This window comes from Chenopodium quinoa, unplaced genomic scaffold (assembly GCF_001683475.1).
Source record: "Chenopodium quinoa cultivar QQ74 unplaced genomic scaffold, ASM168347v1, whole genome shotgun sequence".
NCBI lineage: Eukaryota > Viridiplantae > Streptophyta > Magnoliopsida > Caryophyllales > Amaranthaceae > Chenopodium > Chenopodium quinoa.
Window position 1 is genome coordinate 1941492 of NW_018743946.1, and position 21661 is coordinate 1963152.

At 35.8% G+C, this 21661-nt stretch overlaps 1 pseudogene; it reads right to left on the reverse strand.

Moving 5' to 3' along the window:
- Positions 1-19949: 19949 nt before the first annotated feature.
- Positions 19950-21420, reverse strand: LOC110689070 (annotated as a pseudogene).
- Between the last annotated feature and the right edge of the window lie 241 nt (positions 21421-21661).

Here is a 21661-nt window from a genome sequence, read left to right on the forward strand (position 1 = left end):
AGTAAATAGGGAGTAGTCAGAGTACGACTGTTTGAAAAAATATTTCTTCAAAGCAGCTTAAATTTTGCGAGCCAACACCTCGGGGCCAATTTCAGATCATACAACGATTTCTTCATCCTACAAACCATGTCAGAGTTATTTTTATCAAACCCAGGAAGTATTTTCATGTATACCTCTTCTTCTAAGTCACCATAAAGGAATGCATTGTGAACATCCATTTGATGAACATCCCAATTCTTCACTGCTGCAACTGCTAGAAAAGTTCTAACAGTGACCATCTTTGCCCCTGGAGCAAAAATCTCCTTGTAGTCTAACCCTTCAACTTGATGATGACCAAATATCACCAACCAAGCTTTCAATCTTTGCAAGTTGACATACTAATATTATTTTTCTTTGTACACCCATTTGCTTCCGAGTGCCTTTTTGCCAGGAGGTAATAATTTTTCGAGCTCCCAAATACCTTGATCCTCTAGAGCTCGAATTTCTTATTCCTTTGATTTTCTCCAACCTTTGTATTTCATTGCGTCTTTGAAAATTTTCGGCTCATTTCCCCATGTAATCGCTGCAACATATCTTCTATATTTCACAGAAAAAAGATTATAGCTAACAAAATGTGTTAAGGGATAAACAGTACCCGCGATAAGTGATGGCACGGATAAAATAGGAAGTAGGGATGGACTTCTACTTTGTATTATGTACGTCACATAGTTACGCAGCCGAGTATAAGGGAATTTTTCTCGAAGACCTCTACCCAAAACAACCACATTATCATGTTCTTGAGTCACAACTTGCTGCTGTACGGATTGCTGATAAGAAATGGCATGTTGTACTTCAACCTCTAACTCAGCGTTCACTGGTTCTTTATTAGGGAAGACAGTAGCACGAGCACCCTCACCTACGCCTAACCCAGCAGTCGCTGGAGATGCTGCGAGTTGGGTAGTAGCTCCGTGCTGCTCTCCCCCCTTGCGGCAAGGCCTGCTGCGTTGTCCGTGGCCTTTTCAGGGATCACCTCATCCTCACTCCACTCCTCTTCACTCCAAAGAACCTCACTCTCATGTAAATTCCTAGGCTGGTGGCACCATCACCATTTGGAGAAGAATATGAAAATTCAGTCTCAAAAAATTGAACATCCTGCGAGACAAAAAATTCATTCGACTCTAGATCAAACACTGTGGATACCCAAGAAACACACACTTGCGGCTCCGAGTTGCAAACTTGTCACCCTTTCTTAGTTGATTATGGGTATAACATAATCAACGAAACACTCTTAAATAATCATAAAAAGGGATTTTGTAGAACAATACCTCAAATGAAGTTTTATAGTTAAGTAACCGGGAAGGAGTTCTATTTATAAAATGGCACGCTGCTTGGACACATTTGCCCCAAAAATTAAGAGGCAAATTGGCTTGAAACCGCAATGCCCTCTCAACATTGAAGATGTGGTGATGTTTACGCTCAACACGACCATTTTGTTGAGGCGTACCCACACACAATGTCTCAAACAAGATCCCATTAGCAAAAAAATAACTTCATAAGGAATTAAATTCGGTACCTATAGACACCCATTTGTGTCTCCCTAAAACCAAACCCAGTGATTAGTACCTTTCCATCGAATCATAATCGAATGAAGTGAAAGTGTGGAAAGTCTAGTGTTGCGGATAGTTTTAATTTCTCTTCTCTTCTCTCTGCTTTTGAAAACTTATTTTAAGAAAACATCCAATCCAGTTTGGTTGGTCAATGATATGGGTCCAATAGTAGTGTAGTTGGATGGGGCTTGACAAGAGCTTTCCAACGATATATTATAAGCCCAATTTCGATGAATATTGAGGAAGTTATTGCCAAATTACTAAACTAGGCCCGGTTTGAGCCTTATATGCGGCCCAATGATCTAGGGGAGGGCCTAATATGGATTTATCATTCCTAATGCAATTAGGAATGGTTTTAGTCTTCTAGATTCTTCTAGAAGGTTCTTTTCATACCTAATTCAATTAGCATTGATAAATTGACTTTTGTTGACTTTTTAGAGTTTTAATTAAAATCAAAGAGCATTTTTGAGGGAAATACGATTTTATCCTCCTGTACGGAAATTTTTATCTGATTAAATTTACCCTAGTATCATGTCTAGGGTAAATTTAATATCAAGTATGATTAAAAGTACAATGCTTCCTATTTTCTTCCTAATATTTATGATTGTTAGTATCATGTTAGGGTTAAAGATTTGATCTTTATTCTTTAGTGACATGCTAGTGTTTGTTATTAATCTTATTAGTATCATGCCTAGGATCTTGCTATGCTTTAACTTGATTATTATGATTATTAATATGATTGTTATTATGATGATTATTATTATGATTATACTTTATGATTATAATTGTTATAATTATTATTATTGATTATTCTAAATTATGATTGTTATGATTATAATGGTTATAATTTTATTATTTTGATTATTATGTTGCTTGATATTATTTATTGTTATTGCTTGATCACACCTTTTATGCATGTTTAAAGGGAATTTGTACTTGTAATCACGGTTAATAAGATATTTAATAATCTTGTTTAGGGTTAACATGATTATAATTCAAGTGATCGCCCATAATAGATTTATTTGTGCATTAAATTCAACCAACATAGATTAACCAGGTTTAGGGTTAACCTATTGATTGCATGTTAGTCAGAAAGCGCACATGAATACGATCTGAATAAAGTAGAGGCCTATTATTAGGGCAGGTTCAATCTTTTTTAGGTTGGATTTGTACCTTCATCCTCGAACCCTTATTTGGCTCAAGACCTTATGGAGTTGACGATCTCTTGGATTTTTAAGGGGTGTAACCTTCACCCTGTGAACGGTTTACAATATCCTAAAACTTGTTGGCGACTCTTTTGCTATATCTTCTTCCCTTTTGGACGCCACCGTACTTTAGTGTATGATCATAGTGGGTTTCAAGCTAGGGGATTAACGCTTGAAATATTCCCTACAGTTTTTTGGCGACTCCGCTGGGGAGGATTTCTATTTTAATTCCTGAATTTGTTTCGGTAATGATTTAGAATGAGCGGATGAGACTCGAAACGTTCTAAGTATTTCATGTGCGTAATTTTGATTAACATTATTGTCATATGCATAAAAAAATATCTCATTGGAAAGACCATCCGTAATGAGTTAAAAACATAGGATTTTACACGTAGGAAATTTGAGAAATATCTTTCACAAGTAGGACCGAAATAACACTGCGTGAAACAGGAAAATTTTATCGAGCATAGAAAGCTGCTGAGGCATGTAGGAATTAGCACCAGGGGCCAGAGCATTGGTGCCAGAATTTTAACTGTAGCGCTAGACGCCAGCATTGGCGCCAGGCGCTACAGCTAAAACCTGGCGCCAGTCTCTGTTTGCTAGCGCCAAATTCTTCCAATACCGAGCCAGAAATATGCGTTCTAATTTCGACCAGTTTTTCGTATTGTTTACTCGATCCTACTTCCTGATTGAGTTTTTTCACACTTTTCTGAAACCCATATGTGTTCTACATATGGACATAACCCTCTGGGAATTCATGTTCCATCTACTTGATTGAACGCTCTCAGCAACAAAGGGTACATCCGAGAATGTTGAATTCACCAAACCATGGAAGCGAGTTTTTCTAAAACTCGCGGTGTCCCATCCACTCGCGCTAACCCTTCATGGTTAGGCTTCCGCGCGGTGCATCCGGACAATTAACCATGGACCCTCTTTGACTAAACCATATCCCGAACTTTAGAGAACTAGAGCCATGGTTAGGTTGCAAACCCATTGCATCATATTGTGCCTACTTGACTAATTGTGCATTATTTGTTGTGCATATACTATGATTTTTTAACCGTTTGTTTGACTTGTGTTAAGATTAAATAAATTAATGACTTAAAGAACTTTTCCTAATTAATTAATTTGAGTCAATAAAGTCCAATATTTTAATCAGAATTGACTTAGTACGACTTTAGGCATACCCCTATTGATTAATAACACCGAAAACGGTCCCAGATTGAAGCTCCAGTAATGGCGCCAAAGTCTGGACTGTAGCGCCACTCTGTGGAGTGTGGCGCCTGGCGACAACTTTGTCGTCTGGCGCTACACTACACAGTGCGATGCCAGTCCTGTCGTTTTGCCGACAGTTCGGATTATTGGTCGAGTCATCACCTAGTGTCTAATTAACCAGTTTACTAATTAATTCGGCTGATTTTCGATGTCAATAGCACTTTGTTAAGTCATTAATTGAGTCTAGTCACATAGTCTAGCCACATGGTCATGACACGAGTCTTAACATGTCACCTATACTCACTAGTCTTAGCATACACTTTGAGTATATGTCACCATGACCATGTATTAGGTTCATGCATGAGTCGGTTTTTCCGTCATTTAAGTTAGGGGTACATTCTATTCCTAGTTCTTCATATCCCTCCATCTACATCATTTTTCTTCACATTCTATTCCAATCTTTTTTCACTTCCTCCATCCATTGCATGTTAAATAAAGTTTGAGTCAAATAATTAACAATGAATATCCCCAAATTCCTTTTCCACAGTACTTGGTCGAGTAGAGAAGGGCGATTAATCAAGGACAACCTCTTTATTCAAGTCTCACTTTTTGATAAACCAATTCGTCAAAAGAGGAAGGCTAAAAAGATAATGGCAAGTCAAGAAGAGGTTAATGAACTTAGGAATCAATTGAATGATGTGACTGAGGTGTTAAAGGCTTTAACCCTCAAAATTGATGACCCTGTGAAACAACAACAAATGAACCTCATGCAAGAAAGTTTGAGGAAGCTATCTAGTGACAATAAATTTCAGGGCATGAGTTCACAAGGGGTCTCGCTGGACAAGGAACTTCTTCCGCATAAGTTCAACGCCACTGACATCCCTAAATTTAAGGCAACAGATAACCCTTACTTCCATCTAAGAGCTTTTGAAACTATAATGAACATTAAGGCTATTGATAAGAAGGTTTTCCCCTCTCTGTTCTCACTATCTCTTGAGACCGTTTTCCAACAATGGTTCTTCTCCCTTAACAAAGAGAAAACCTCTACCTGCGAATCAATAATAAACGCTTTCGTTGATAGGTACGAGTGCAATATTCAAGTTGAAACCGACTATAGACAACTTGAGATGCTAAGACAAAAAGAGAATGAAGTCTTTACTTCTTTCTTTAATAAATGGAGGGAAACTTCCGCTAAGATGATTGAGGTGCTCACTGAAAAAGAATTTGTGAGGATGTTTATCAAGAATCTCCAAAAGAAGTATTCGAAGCATTTAAAATATCAACACAATCTGAATACTTTCAAGGCCGTTTATGATATCGGAATTGAGGTCGAAGACAACCTCGCAAAGCAAAAAGCTACTAACAATAGTAACCACGGTGGCTGGAAAGGAAAGAAGAATGACAATCCTTCTTCTTCCGAAAACGCCCACTCTAGTAATAATGTTAGTACCTTTGACCATAATGGTGTCTTAGCCATGGACAATCAAGGATCTAAAAGGAAACCCAAGAGAGAGTTCACACCCATTGGAATGACCTACGATGCTGCTTTCGATCGTCTCTATGATCGAGGATTAATCAAACCTATTGGCCCTACCGAGGATCCAACGCTAGAAAATCGATCTTCGAGATGGAATCCCAACTCTTATTGCAAGTACCATCGAGGAAACGGTCATACCAGTGATGAATGCTACAGGTTTCAAAATCTCATTCAAGATCTCATAGAAGCAAACAAGATCCCACTGCCTCTAGCTAGCGAGAAGACTGGGTGATGATGAAGCGAATGACACAAGACAAGAGGCAAGCTTCAATGACAAGATTTCATGACCTCTTTTTCTATTTCTTTTTCATTTTTTTTTCCTTTCCCCAATAAGTCTAGCATAGGAACCTTTCTTTTCCCTTAGATTACTTTTGTATATTCTCTATTTATTTTCCTTTAATAAAATGAGCATTTATTTCCTTGCATATGATCATCACATTGTATTGCATTAAAAAAAAAAAAATTCCATGTCGAATTAAGCACAAGGTATACCAATGATTTGAGGCACCTCTTGTAGCCACATCATATTGCTTTCACCCTTCAAATTTACAATCCTTTCTTCATAAACCACTTTGAGCCTCGTCTAATGATAGACCTTTCTTTTTTCAACCCACATCTACCTAACCTTGGGATGGGATGGTGTACAACTTATGCAATTTTAAAAAGCTTGAGTGATTTCAAAAGATCAAAATAAATAAAAAAGCAATAGAAAATAATAACAGTGTACAAAAGGGCAAGTGCTCCAATGTCTTTGATATGAAAATATCTTCGATAAGAACACGTCTCAGATTGCGTCTCTTATCGAGTGCTCGGTACCGTGCCTGAGAAACATGAATGCCAAGTGAGTGATATACCGCATGATCGAGATTGCCCACACTTACTAAAATAAAATAAATAAAGCAAAAGAAAGAGCAAAAAAGAGTTAAAATCCTAAAGCATAGAAATCTAAAGACTCAAAAAGCAAGGTTGCACACCTTGGGGGCTTTTCTAGGGTCTTGAGCCTTTATCCCCTTCTTCTATAAACTTTATCCTAACCACGTTACAACCCTTAAAAAGACCTTTTTGAGGTATACACATACTTGTGCGAGGTTTGGCTAGAGCTACGTTCGGCCTGATTCCTAACGGATACGTAGGCAACCTCACATCGAGGTGCGGCCGTAATAAACATGCATTCATATTCACATTCACACACCATGATCATATCAAGGGATCTCCTATGCTCATCCCTATTTACTTAGAGCTAGACTTGAAGGCTTGATCCCTATATCATTAGCTTACCTAGCCTAAGAGTCACCACCATTTGACTCTTTTCAATATATCTTTCCACACACTTAGCTCTTGCAGCCTAACTTTAGTGTCACGTTCACACACTGCACAGATGCATGACCAAATATACTTCCCTTAGGAACCCTTTGTCATGGAATCTTAACACAACGCTGAAGCACGCCTCGTCATATCAACATCACTCATCAATCATAATCATCATTGCATCGAAGTATGAAGTGCTTAGCCTCCGTGCCTAAGCTACCTAAATACTTTCATTATCGAGTCAACTAGGATGGTCTAAGATGTTACAATCCTTGTACTGTGAGAAACAACATTTGACTAAGCTCATTCAACATGCACCTTCAAAACTTCGATTCTTTTTTTCACATCTTTCTTTTTCGGGAGAAAGCCGGTACCCTCCACAAAAATGACGAAATTTTTTTGCTTTTTTTTTTGCATTTTCGAGTAGCACAATCAACATTATGCACACACGAGTCATGAGTCACACGTTTCAAACACCTTGAGTCAAGTCAACATCAAGTCAATCACAGAGAGTCAAGTTTATACCTTGAGTCGTGTCAAGTCAATGAGTCAAGTGACGTTAAACCTTAGGTCAACCCTACGATAATTAAAGAGATTGGCAAAATTCTATAGTAAAAAATAAATACAGGTGAAACAGAATAGGGAAGACCTTACTCCAGCGCTAGACGACAACATCTAGCGTATGGAAATAGAATTCAGCGCTTGGCGCTAGATCTCATCGTCTGACGTCAGTGTCAATTCTTGGCGCCAGAGATATTTCAGCAGCGACAGAGCTCGAAGCCTCTCAGAAAGGTGATTTCGACCTCATACAGCAATTTTGGGTTCCTTGGTACGCCACTTAGCCCCTATAAGCAATTTGACATGATTAAGTAGTCGGTTTGATTGCAGTCTAAGTGATCGACCTGACGAAAGATCGTCTCACTTAGCTTAAGCTCCTAAAACACTGGTTCATTACAATCGGTTTAAAAGCAAGCACTTAAACGACAATATTTCCAAATATGGATTGTCGCGCATTCTTATTCAATGACAAATTTTTCCAAAAATTGGATTGTCATCCCCAACTGACAATATTTCCAAAAATGGATTGTCGTGCATCTTCTTCAACGACAATTTTTCCAAGATTAGATTGTCATCTCTGGTAAAGTTTCCAAGCGTGGATTGTCGTGCTCCTTCTTTGTTTGGACAACTTTTTCCAAATTCAGATTGTCATACATTCATCGACTCATTGGCAAGTTTTCCGAGATTGGATTGTCATACACCCAGTTCCCTATAGCAAAATTTCCCAAAGGATTGTTGTAGGACTCTATTCATCATAAAAATCGGCAAAGGTTCCTCAACGTGGATTGTCATTCATTTCAGTAAGTGGCAAATTTTCCCGAAGTGGATTGTCGGTCGACTCTTTTTTGCAAATATTCCAAGACGTGGATTGTCAATTGTGGCAATATTTTCCTACAAGGATTGTCGCATAGCGTTGGCAAATTTCCAAGGTGGATTTCTTTCAAGAGTTATATTCCAAGATGTGGATTGTCGATCGTAGAAAATTTCTTATGACAGATTGTTACGAAGCATTGGCAACTTTTCCCAAAATTGGATTTTGGCAAATTTTCCGAGATACAAATTGTCGCTTCATCGTGGAAACATTTCCAAGGATGGATTGTTACGTGGATTTGACAACTTTCCCTAAATCGGATTATCATACATCATACAAGAGTTGTGTTGGCAACAATTCCCAAAGAAAAGAGGATTGTCATCACAGCAAAAGCACGGACATAATGGTTCACAAGCAGCAAACCGTCGACGTACAGGCATAGCGGGAGCAAAGTTTAAGCGAGCTTTTAAAGATCGACAAGCGGAGATCTTCGGTAATTTTCTCTGGAAAATTATCGCAACAAATGAGGGTAGCTTCAAGCGAGGATATCTTCAAGCGAGGATATCTTCGGCAGCATTCCCTGGCTTGCGGAGAGTTGTCACAAACAATTGAAGGTAATTTCAAGCGATGTTGTCTTCGACCATGTTCCCTTAGACGTGGAAGATGGTCATAAAGCGGAAGAAGATTGTTTCAAGCGAAGCAATCTTCGATAGTATTCCCTTGGACGTTGAATATTATCAATACGGATGAAGATTGTTTCAAACGAAGCAATCTTCGATAGTATTCACTTGGACGTGGAATATTATCAATGCGGAAGAGGATTGTTTCAAGCGAAACAATCTTCGATGGTGTTCCCTTAGACGTGGAATATTATCATAGCGGGAGAGGATCGTTTCAAGCGAAGAAGTCTTCTATATTGGAAGCAGTTACAAGCATAGAATTTTTTAAGCGGGATGGCATTCTCTTGGCAGGAGGTCATCAAAACAGTAAAACAGCAGCAAATCAGTTACTTTCAGAGACGTGTGCTCGACGGTGCAAGATACGCGTTTCTTAACTCTTTTATCTGTTTAACTAACGCTAGTTTTCAGGTATCGGCGTTACAAGAGTGGTTTAGGATCGCAGAACGTTCTAAATCATTCTCCGTCCCTATCGATACTTTGACTTTTGTTTTCGAAACTTGCGTTTCTCCAAACTCAGTCAAAGTGGGGGCTTCTGTAGACACCCATTTGTGTTTCGCCAAAACCAAACCCGGTGATGAGTACCTTTCGCGTTGAATCATAATCGAATGAAGTGAAAGTGTGGAAAGTCTAGTGTTGCGGATAGTTTTAATTTTATTTTTCTTCTCTCTGTTTTTTAAAACTTATTTTAAGAAAACAGCCAATCCAGTTTGGTTGGTCCATGATATGGGTCCAATAGTAGTGTAGTTGGATGGGGCTTGACAAGAGCTTTCCAACGATATATTATAAGCCCAATTCTGATGAATATTGAGGAAGTTATGGCCAAATTACTAAACTGGGCCCGGTTTGAGCCTTATATGCGGCCCAATGATCTAGGGGAGGGCCTAATATGGATTTATCATTCCTAATGCAATTAGGAATGGTTTTAGTCTTCTTGATTCTTCTAGAAGGTTCTTTTCATTCATAATTCAATTAGCATTGATAAATTGACTTTTGTTGACTTTTCAGAGTTTTAATTAAAATCAAGGAGCATTTTTTAGGGAAATACGATTTTATCCTCCCGTACGGCAATTTTTATCTGATTAAAAGAAAACGCGTTATTTTCTGAATCAGCGCCAAACGCCAGCTGTAGCGCCTGGCGCCAGCATTGGCGCCTGACGCTATCCTTGGCGCCTGGTGCCAATGGCCAGCGTTGGCGCTAATTCGGTTTTGTTTGCGCCAGAACTCTATTTTGATATTTTATCTTTTTTGCTGATTTTTCTTTATAAATAACGTGTTAAAAACTTCGTTTTCAAGAACCAGTTTTGACCAGTATTCATCTACAATTCACCAACTCTCATCAAGAATCTCTTGATTTCTCTCTTTCTTTTTCTAAACTAGCTTTTCTCAAATACAAAATTCCGCATTTGCAAGACTTAGATACACCTAGCCATATTCGAAGTTGCCTTCGCCCTAGACGTGAAAGGTTTAATTTCTGAGGGTTTGGTCCCAAATCTCTCTTTCCATTATTTAATTTAATTGTTTATTATTATTTTCCTTGAAGTTACTAACGTGTGTATTTTGTTATTAGAAAGAGGTACGAGGCATCAAAGTAAGTACTTTAATGTTTTTTTATTGATGTTATGATGTAGAAATCATGTTTAGATTGTTATTTTGATTCCTAGTATCATGTCTAGGGTAAATTTAATATCAAGTATGATTAAAAGTACGATGCTTCCTATTTTCTTCCTAATATTTATGATTGTTAGTATCATGTTAGGGTTAAAGATTTGATCTTTATTGTTTAGTGACATGCTAGGGTTTGTTATTAATCTTGTTAGTATCATGCCTAAGATCTTGCTATGCTTTAACATGATTATTATGATTATTAATATGATTGTTATTATGATGATTATTATTATGATTATACTTTATGATTATAATTGTTATAATTATTATTATTGATTATTCTTAATTATGATTGTTATGATTATAATGGTTATAATTTTATTATTTTGATTATTATGTTGCTTGATATTATTTATTATTATTGCTTGATCACACCTTTTATAAATGTTTAAAGGGAATATGTACTTGTAATCACGCTTAATAAGATATTTAATAATCTTGTTTAGGGTTAACATGATTATAATTCAAGTGATCGCCAATAATAGATTTATTTGTGCATTAAATTCAACCAACATAGATTAAACATGTTTAGAGTTAACCTATTGATTGCATGTTAGTCAGAAAGCGCACATGAATACGATCAGAATAAAGTAGAGGCCTATTATAGGGCAGGTTCAATCTCTTTTAGGTTGGATTTGTACCTTCATCCCCGAACCCTTATTTGGTTCAAGACCTTATGGAGTTGACGATCTCTTGGATCGTTAAGGGGTGTAACCTTCACCCTGTGAACGGTTTACAAGTTCATAAAACTTGTTGGCGACTCTTTTGCTATATCTTCTTCCCTTTTGGACGCCACCGTACTTTAGTGTATGATCACAGTGGGGTTCAAGCTAGGGGATTAACGCTTGAAATATTCCCTACAGTACCATTGTCACTTTGAACTACCTTAATTTCTTGATTAAATTGATGTTTTATTAAAGCAATAAAATTTAAAAACATAAATTCCACCTCTTTTTTATTGCTAATCAAATAAATCCACATACTTCTTGAAAAATCATCAACTATAGTCAAGAAATAATGAGACCCACAAGAAGACGGAGTCTTGTAAGGCCCCCATAAGTCTACATGAACAAGCTCAAAAATACGACTAGCTTTATTTTTGCTAATTGGGAGACTACTGGTATGTTATTTTGCTCGAGTGCATATGTCACAAGATTTAAATTTACTTTTCCTACCAGAACTACTCACATTTAGAAGAGATTGCAGTACTTTATCCGAAGGATGTCCCATTCATTTATGCCACAATTGTATTGAACGATCCCCATCGGAAGTCAAAACCTTCACCGTAGGCACACCCTGAAAGTAATAAAGTCCATCCTCATGTTTACCTGCTTCAATCACCTTCCTCGTCGTTTAATCATGTATAACACAAAGTTTGTTAGTAAATTGCATAGTACAATTCGATTCATCACTCAATTGGGTCATAGAAATTAAGTTGCAATTTAATTGAGGCACATAAAGAACATTGTGAATTGTTAAGCCCCCTTCCAAAATCACCGATCCAATTTTAGATGCATTGGCATTATTTCCATCCGGCAATTGTAGGTGTCGTTCGAAGTGCACCTACATTAAAGCATGTGTGATGTTTGGCACTCATAGGAAGTGGGAATTGACATATACAATTAGGGACAACGATTTGGGACAACGATTAGGGACAAGGAAAGTAGGGAGTCGCCAACAAGTTTTTAAGGAACTTGTAAACCGTTCACGGATCATTTAAGGCAACCACGAATAAGGGACAACGAATGTAACAACGATTGACCCGTGAAAGTTACACCCAAAGTTATCAGAACCGGGATTCTAATCGGTAAAATCGAATCGTAGAATCGTACGATTCTACCAAAATGTAAAATTGGGCTTCAAAATGTAACAAATGACTACTTACATAATTTAATAGCAATGAGAATGATAATAATATATATTGTTAATAACATAATATTGACATACAAACATAAAATAGTTTTTCAAGTAATTCCGCACACGCATAACTCAAACATTACACTATAAACTATAAAGTCGGATTATTGGTACACATTCTTAACCATGAGAGTACACGACAATTGTTGTTAAATTATGAAAAAATAACATTGTTGACTCGTAAAGTTGTTTTCCCTAGACACATGCATAATAAAAAAAATCCAATAATGATAGAAAACTAAGTGTCAAGTTAGTTCATCTAACGAGATAGCTAAAGAATGACAACTACAACAAACTCATATTATAGAAGTGTTTTTTTATATGCCCAAAGTAGAATACATGAGACTCATGAATAAATTCTTATGCCCACAAAATGTAAATGGTTGGATAGAATCTTAAAAGTTATTTAAATTGATGTTTCATAAGCTTTATTATGATTTAGATTGAATAATATGTAAGTCATTGACTAAACATAGGTTCAACTATGACACCCTTACACTCTTTGGTCTATACCATAAAATATATAAATGATATAGGTACGAAACCAATTTTATTGGAAAGTAGACTTCAAGAGGTTTTCAATGACATATTATAAGCCTAATTCCTACTTCTGAGTCAAAAGTTATGGGTTTTGAAAAATCAGGTTTTTTGCAGGAGTAGAATCGGTATAGAACCGTAGAATCGGTACCGATTCCACCGATTCTAACCAATTCTATGAGCAATTCTATAGCATAACAATTATACCAGCGATTACATCATTTAGGTGGATTAGGATCGTAGAATAGTACGATTCTACGATCCGAATCGTGATTTTAATAACATTGGTTACACCCCATTCATAATCCATGAGGATACTAACTCCATATGGTTCGAAACCACGAAAGGAGGATCGGGGATGATGGTACAAAGTAGGTTATGGAGTCACATTCGCCCTCTTGGCCTCTACTCGATTCTTATAGTGAAAAGTGATTCTTGCGATCTCAAAAGCATACAAATAAAAATTCAATTTGCTCCAAACTATTATTAAGCTAAATTGGTTGAATATTAATGCAACACATAATTCTAAAATATTTGTGATCACTTGATTAAACAATAAGATTAAAAAGAAACCTAAATCGGTTGTCAAAATTATCTTATTAGGTGTGATTTTAAATTACATATTCCCTTTAAACATGCAATATGGTGATCAATAAATATAATAGAATAAACATTAATATTGGAAGCAATTCAACAATAAATTGTTAGTCAAATCAAATCATAATAAATTAACCTAATCATGATACTAGCAATATAAAAATAAAATAAGTAATTAAATTAATTACTCACATTTCACGCGCTCCTTTAAATTGCTACATCATGAATAAATTGTTAGTAACTTCAATAAAAATATAAATCAAATTGAAATTAAGTTAAATAAAATTAAAAGTAGAGTTGATTTGGTCAAAACCCTCAGTTATTTGTACCATTCACACCTAGGTTTAAGGACTCGGGTGTCGTGTGGACTCCTTAGAGTGCTTAAGGGAAGAATGGTGTAATTAGAAATATAGGTTTAAGGCTTAGAATATGAGAGAGAAAGAGAGAGAGAGAGAGAGAGAGAGAGAGAGAGTGAGTGATTTTTTTTGTGTACAAGAGAGGAAGAGAGAATGATGGTATCAGGTGCCGCGCCACGTCATCAGGCGCCGTGGCATAGCAGTTTTATTTATAGTGCGGTAATTCTAGTTTTTAACACATTTTTAAAATTATCATAACTTTTGATCCATCTCGGAATAAGGCATATAATATATAATTGGAAAGCTTATCAAGTATACTTTCCAATTAAACTAGAACAAGGTCAAAATCATTTTTATATTTTAAGATATAATCGTTTTAGTTGAAGGGTGTCGGTTTTGGGCCGAGTTTAGTGTTTTGCTCATATCTTTTTCGTTTTGAATCGGAATTGTGCTTATGATATATGGATTGAAATCTTATTTAAAGGCCTATAAAAAAATAATAATTGGATCAAAATTATTATGCCACAAAATCATTTTCTCTCGGTTACGAAAAAGGGAAAACAAGTTATGGTTTAGGGAAATGAGCTAGGAAATGGATTGGTTTATGAAATGTATTGAATGGAAACATGGATTTAAGCACTCCAAAAATTAAATACTTAACCCGACCAATAATGGCGGTGAAAGGTTGTTCATCATCAGGTTTGGTTTTAGGAAGACATTTTTAGGTGTCTACAGCAATCCTACCGGAAATTGATGCACATTTGTTACGTTTGTCATAAGGGACAAATCACAAGTGACATGATTCGCGCCTCGGTATCAACTATCTGATCCATACCAATTGACTCTTACCGTGAAGCTTGTGTTTTATGTTGTTCAATTAGTCAATTAGTTGCTGAATTTGAGTCGGAGAAACTCCTGTGAGAGCATCCCCATCTGCTGCAGTAGGAGCACCACCTTGCGTAGCTTGGGCAGTGGTCAGTCCACTGGTTTTGTTTGCATGTATAGATGCAGGAGCTTTCGCACCATCCACCACGGGCAAGCCCCCCTGCGCGCCCACCTCGGGCTGTTCCCGAACCTCCACGGCCGGGACCTTTGCCTCCTCGACCACGCTCACCCCACCACTCAGGTTAGCCATGGAATTGAAAGCCTCCGGTTGTGTCATGCGCTTCACGATTTCAATGATAGCAAAATTTTTCTAAGTTGTCACTAGAGCGTTGCAGTTTCGACTTTGGTTCATATTGAAGTTTGAAAGCCATAACATAGTCACAAGGTGTCATGGTTGTATCACTACTCCGTAAGCGCTCAGATTGAATAATTTGTTGATAGGATTTATCCACACTTGGAAGAGGATCCTGTGCTATCACTTGGCCTCTATCGGAACATAGGCATCATCAAGACCAATGAGAAATTGATGTACAAAATCCTCCTCCCTCAATTTTTCTACCTGTGCTACAATATTGCAGGTGCACTGTCCATAGGAGCAAGAAGGCACGTCGACATATGTGCTCAATTCATCCCAAATTTTGGCAATTTTACCAAAATATGTAGCAACCGCATCATTCTTGCCATGTTTGCATTCTCCCAATGATAGCTTCAATTGACAAATTCTTGTCTTACTCACCACACATAATCTATTTTTGAGATTGTTCCATAATAATTTTGCATCATCATACACAACAATTGTTGACCGAACCAACGGGTCCAAGGTATTCGTAAGCTAAGAAACCAACATCGAATGAACGGCCACCCAATCCTCCAATTTGTTAGGGTCAGTCGGCTTCATAACATTCCCATCAATTAAGCCATATTTTTGTTTTGCCTTAACGAGGTGTAAATTGCCCTCGCCCATTCATCGTAATTTTCACCACGAAGTTGAATCAGGCTGATGACATTTCCAAGAGCATTACTCAAACCTAAGTGATAGGTCATGGCCACATTCAGTTTTCCTCAGTTTTTGTTTCTGTCGTCACCACCAGTCATCTCTATGAAAGAATGAGCGGCTTAAAAAAATTATATCTCTCAAAATCTCACTTGCTCTTGATACCATGTTAAGTTTAAGGTTTCAATATTTCTCTGTGCATTTTCTCCTTCACATCAAACGGCCAATTACAATATATATAGGGCTAGGAATACCAAATTCAACAAGATAAATATTCCTAGTTATCTTACTTCTTAAAATATCACCAATTGAAATATGCAAGCCTTTACACAATATACACTAAAATATATCATAACACATTAACGTATATGTAGGTAACTTAAATGAGAAAAAAAAAAAAAAAAAGATTACTCTCTTATTAAGTTAATGGAATCATTCTTTTATTTTTGAAAAATAAAAAATAAGGGTTACTCAAATGAACAAAAGGGGTTACTGATTTCTAAATTTCTTGATATTATTCGTATAATGAATTTGGGTTACTTTTATGGACAACATGGGGTTACTCTTATGAAAATATAAGTTTACTCATACATATAAATGAAAATTACTCTTATAAACTAATGTGATCATACTGTATGGATGACCACATACAAGACTTACCCATTAACGTTAAATGTAGAAATTTACTGTGTATATGTATCACTTATTACGGATTAACGAGTGACCATTGTCAAAGTACCATTCAATATTGAGTATAAAGAGAACGAAAAACTAATAATAATAATAATAATAATAATAGTACGGAGTAGTAGTAGTAATAATAATAATAATAATAATAATAATAATAATAATAATAAATAAATAAATAAAATAAAAAAGTAAGCAAATACTAGAGTAAATAAAAGAGTAAATCTAATATATATATATATATATATATATATATATATAAAGGGGAGTTTTTTTCCGAGATTTTAGAGCGCCACATAGGATTTTTATTTTTAAAAGTTATTAGAGCGCCACATAGGATTAATATTTTTAAAACGCTACCATAGGATTATGCCATCTAAGATTAGTTAACGTGGCACGTAAGATTATAAATTATAGTTATATCCAATAAATAATTCAAGTGTCACATAAGCATAATTGACCAATGAGATTTTAATGGTTACATTAATTAAATACGAAACATTATCTTTTGAGATTATGAAGTTTATCTAATATTTTAAAACAAATACGGAAAAAATGATATATTACGTACAAGTGTACAACTAATAAAATAACAAATGTAATCATATAAATATGAAAATATTTTTTTAAAAAAATAGATCGACCCGTGCATCGCACGGGCTTCATCTAGTATTTTATAAAATGAACTTGTGCTTTCCTTGATAGAAGAGAGATGGACTCAATATTTTAAAATGGATAGATGAAGTGGGCTGGATTACAATGTCGAGTGGGTTGGCCCGGCCCAAATCATTACAAACAATGAGATGATCACAATTTCGCATAATAAATTATGGACATTTCATATAAATATTAATACTTCCTATTATAAGCTTTAGCAAAAGTACATCTTAATATAGTATTACAAAAAAAAAAAAAAAAAAAAAAAAAAAAAAAAAAAAAAAAAAGAACTAGTAAAGCATACTTCATGTACTTAACTTCGTTCACGAGTTGAAGACGTGTATGAAGACTCGGAAACAACCTCGGAATAGTCTTCCTTCCGATGGAAGTTGCGGTGGCAGCCGCATGCAGCGCAAACGAGGGCACGACCGGTGCTTTCGCCACCACTCGATATGAACTCACGGCATCCATCTACGGCATACCCACCAATGTTAGCCGCATGGTTCTTTTGGCACTCTCTATAATTTGTACTCCTAGTTTGAAATGTGTTATCAGCTGATCTCATCAAAACAACTTTCTTATTTCTCATTTATAAATTCAAAAAGGGAGCAAACTGTACAAATAAAATGTTCTAATCAATTGTCAATACAATTGTTGGAAATGCATGTATCAAAATTTTGTGTTTTGACAAAAGGTGTAAACCAAACTTCCTTATTTATAGTGTGCATGTAGTCCCATTTTGGAGTATGAATAGTATTTATTAAGAGAATCACATGGCCAATTTTCACCCCTACATTTTATTCTCGTACATCACTTTCGTCTTAAATTGATACTCGTTTTCATCTTGTAATTAATTTTTACACTTCTGTATATCCAGCTAATATATTTTGAACCATCCGCCTAATATTATTTTTACTCATTTTAGCTATGAAATATGAATATGACATTATTAATTATGGTCCATTTGTTTCCCATAGTCCTACTAAAGAGTTAGGGTACCATCTTTTTCTACCTTAATAATAAAAATTTAACAATTAATTATTCTCATCAATATGATGAATTTGATAATTTAAGCATTGCGATCTGAAAATTCTACTATAGTTCTTCCAGAATTGAATACTATACGCGTATATTATGTGGCATGACTTGATTAGATGTACTTTGTCATGTTATTTTTGACTTTTCAAAGCAGATTTTAATTAAAATTAATTTTTTAACTTATGAAATTCTTTTATATTATCAAAAATTATATTAAATAGGAAAATTTGTCTGGAAGGGACTTATATGTTCACTATTTTGTCTGAAAGGACCTTATATGCTGAAAGTTGTCTAAAAGGACCTTATAAGGATGTTTTGTTGTTTGGAAGGTCCTTGACATCGGAATTCAGCATTTGACTTTGCTTCTCCGGCATTGACTCCCCACGTGCATGTCACATGACATTAAAAAAAAAATACCCTCTTCCTGTTTTTCCCCTTAACATTGGAATCCGGCGTTTGACTTTGCTAGTGTTTTGAAGGCTAGGGTCGGAGGGAAAAGGGGAAAAAGGGAGAGTGTAATTTTTTTAATGTCACGTGACATGTATGTGGGGGGTCAATACCGGAGAATCAAAGTTAAACGCCGGATTTCGATGTTAAGGTTCTTATAAACAACAAAACATACTTATAAGCTTTTAAACAACTTTCAACATAAAAGGTCCTTCCACACAAAATAGTGAATATATTAGTCCCTTTCAGACAAATTTTCCTATTAAATAATATCTGAAATTCTTTTTCTAATTCCTTATTTATTTAATGTTCAATGTTAGGTTCGATCTATCAATGTCATTCATCAATCCCTATTGCAGTTTTCCTTTTTTATTTTTCAGTTTTTGAATATTAGGTCTTTCTTCTTAAAAAATCTCAACAACAATCAAATTTTTATGTATTTGTTAATAAAGAACTACCAGCATAGGTGTTTGTCAAAATCTCAGTGGCCGGCGGCATAGTTATTTAGGCTGAATGATTGGTGTTTTTTCTATTGTGTAATCGAAGAAAACTTCGGTTCCTTTTTTCTTTTCGATTCTCAATTTAATCCGTAAAAACTATAATAGGTACAAATAAAAAGCACATTATGAGATGGTTATAGTGTCCTAGTTATTTTGTAATTTATTTCTTTCATATGGAGTACAAAGTAAATTTTTTAAATTTTATTGTGATACAATTTGGAATATCAATTGCAGGACAATTAAACTAATTTAGAAATGATATTTGCATAGTTTGAGTCAAAACAAATTTATAAATCTAATGGTTTAACACTAACCAAAATAGACTGTTTAAAGCAATTGTCGGCCATTAATTTAAAGTACAGGTAATATACTTCTGTTTGATTGTAATTGTGATGGAATGGTACAACAAATTGAGCGTTCAACCACCGATTATTATTTAGTGTCTAGTAATGTTAGTATATTAGTAAATAAAGGAAACCATAAAAAGTTGAACTTATTTTTGCTGGCCTAAAATGGGGATTGCCTTAATTTTTTGGGAATTACCAACTAAGAACAGTATGGACTATATCATAGTGGCCTATTTATAACTTGCATTCTCAAATTGTTATTACAAACAACGTTTGTTCCATCAATTTGCTATTTGCGATTTTCTCGCAAGTTTTTATTTTTTTCCTTAATACTACTTTCGATTTTTTTTAGTTGCATTTTTTAGTATTATTTGTGAGATATAAAATATTTCAAAATAACAACTAATAAAAATTGGAGGTAGTACTTCGTATGTGTCTGGTTATTATGTAAGTTATTTTGTAAATATAAATAAAGGTTACTTGATCAGTGCTATAAAGGTTATTCGTCTGTGTCATAGGAGTTACTCAGTTATTATTAAAGAGAATACTCGGTCAGTGTTATAAGAAGTACAGTACTTTATTCTTTTCTAAGGAGTTAAGGGTGAATGTGGGTACTAAACTTTGCCAAAAGTTGTAAATAAGGGACTCATCTTTCACATGTTGCAAAATGGGTACTAAACTTTGGTAGAGTACTTACCGGAGGGAATATTCCGATAAGTTTACCTCTATTAACAAGTTACAACCGGTTTTTTTTTTTAAAAAAAAAAAATATATATTTGAATGTCAGAGCAATGATGATTTTGCCTTGGTTAAAGAGAATTGATGCAGAACTTATTATTTGCCTAACATTTCTTATAGTTTGCGCAATACTACCAGACCCATATAAATTCCCTTGAGTAGAATCATTGCCGAACCTTCTCGAATTCTCCTCAAAGCTTCACCCAAATCTCTCGACCCACAAACAAATGGGACCCCAAAATTGTGTGTTGATGAAATGATCTTCATCTGCAATCGATAAAAGCTCATTTTCATCGATGTAATCGGATGCAATTGATTCAAGAATCTGGGCTTCGACAAAATGCCCGACCCGAGATTTAGCGATGACGGGAATCGAAACGGTGCGTTTAATCTCTTTGATGATTGATGGGTCTGCCATTCTTCCGATACCTTTTTGATCTCCGACGACAGCAATCGCCTGCACTTTCAGCGATTTTAACTTGCCGAGGATCGGAGACTTCGACGATTGCGCCGCCGCGTAGCATCTGGGTTAACCCGGATTGGATCGAAAAAAGGATTTGGGTTTTTGTTGGTGCCGGTGGCCTGGTGACAATGGTTCCGTCCTAAAACACTACAACGCCGTTGTCCGCCATTGATGAGCTCTAAGTGTTTGATGAAATGTCTGTTAGAAAAAAAAAAAAACAGAGATTGCTGATGGTTGATGTGTTGATGTTGATGGGGTATAAGGGATTTTTCGAGATTTAATAAAAAATAGGGAAATTTTTTTTTTTTTTGAAAGATAAAAAATAGGGAAATTGAATATAGAGGAAGACTGATTTGAAGTGCTTATTTTGCTACTTAATTGTACTATGACAATTATTGAAATCAGACTCAGACTTCAAGTAAACAAAAAAAGGGAAAAAAAAAAATTCATGTAATTAAAGCTCTTTATTACCGGCTACAACAGGTTAAACAGGTAGAGTACATAGTGATTAGGGGATTTTTATCCACCAATCAACATCCGACACGTGGGCCAGTCAGGTTTCGCCACGTGTCCTTCATGTAGGCCAATAGGAGCCTGCCACGTGTCATAAAGAGATTTGTCCTCCTTGGACCAATTGCAATGTGACACGTGTCCACCCATGCCAAATGGGAAAACCGGCCAACAAGGCCCAATCATTGTGGGAGGCCTAGTCAGCCTTAGGTTTAACCTAAACCTAGTACTGGCACGCATCCCAAGGCATATAAATATGCCTATTAATCCTCATTAAGGGGGGATGACGCGCATTTAACACTCTCACCTAGAGAGACCCAATTACTTTTAAATCCGCATTAATTACTCTTTAACCAAGTACTAACTTGACCGTCGGAGGCGGATCTTCAATCGTCCGGAGCATCCGTTTGTTTTGCAGGTACA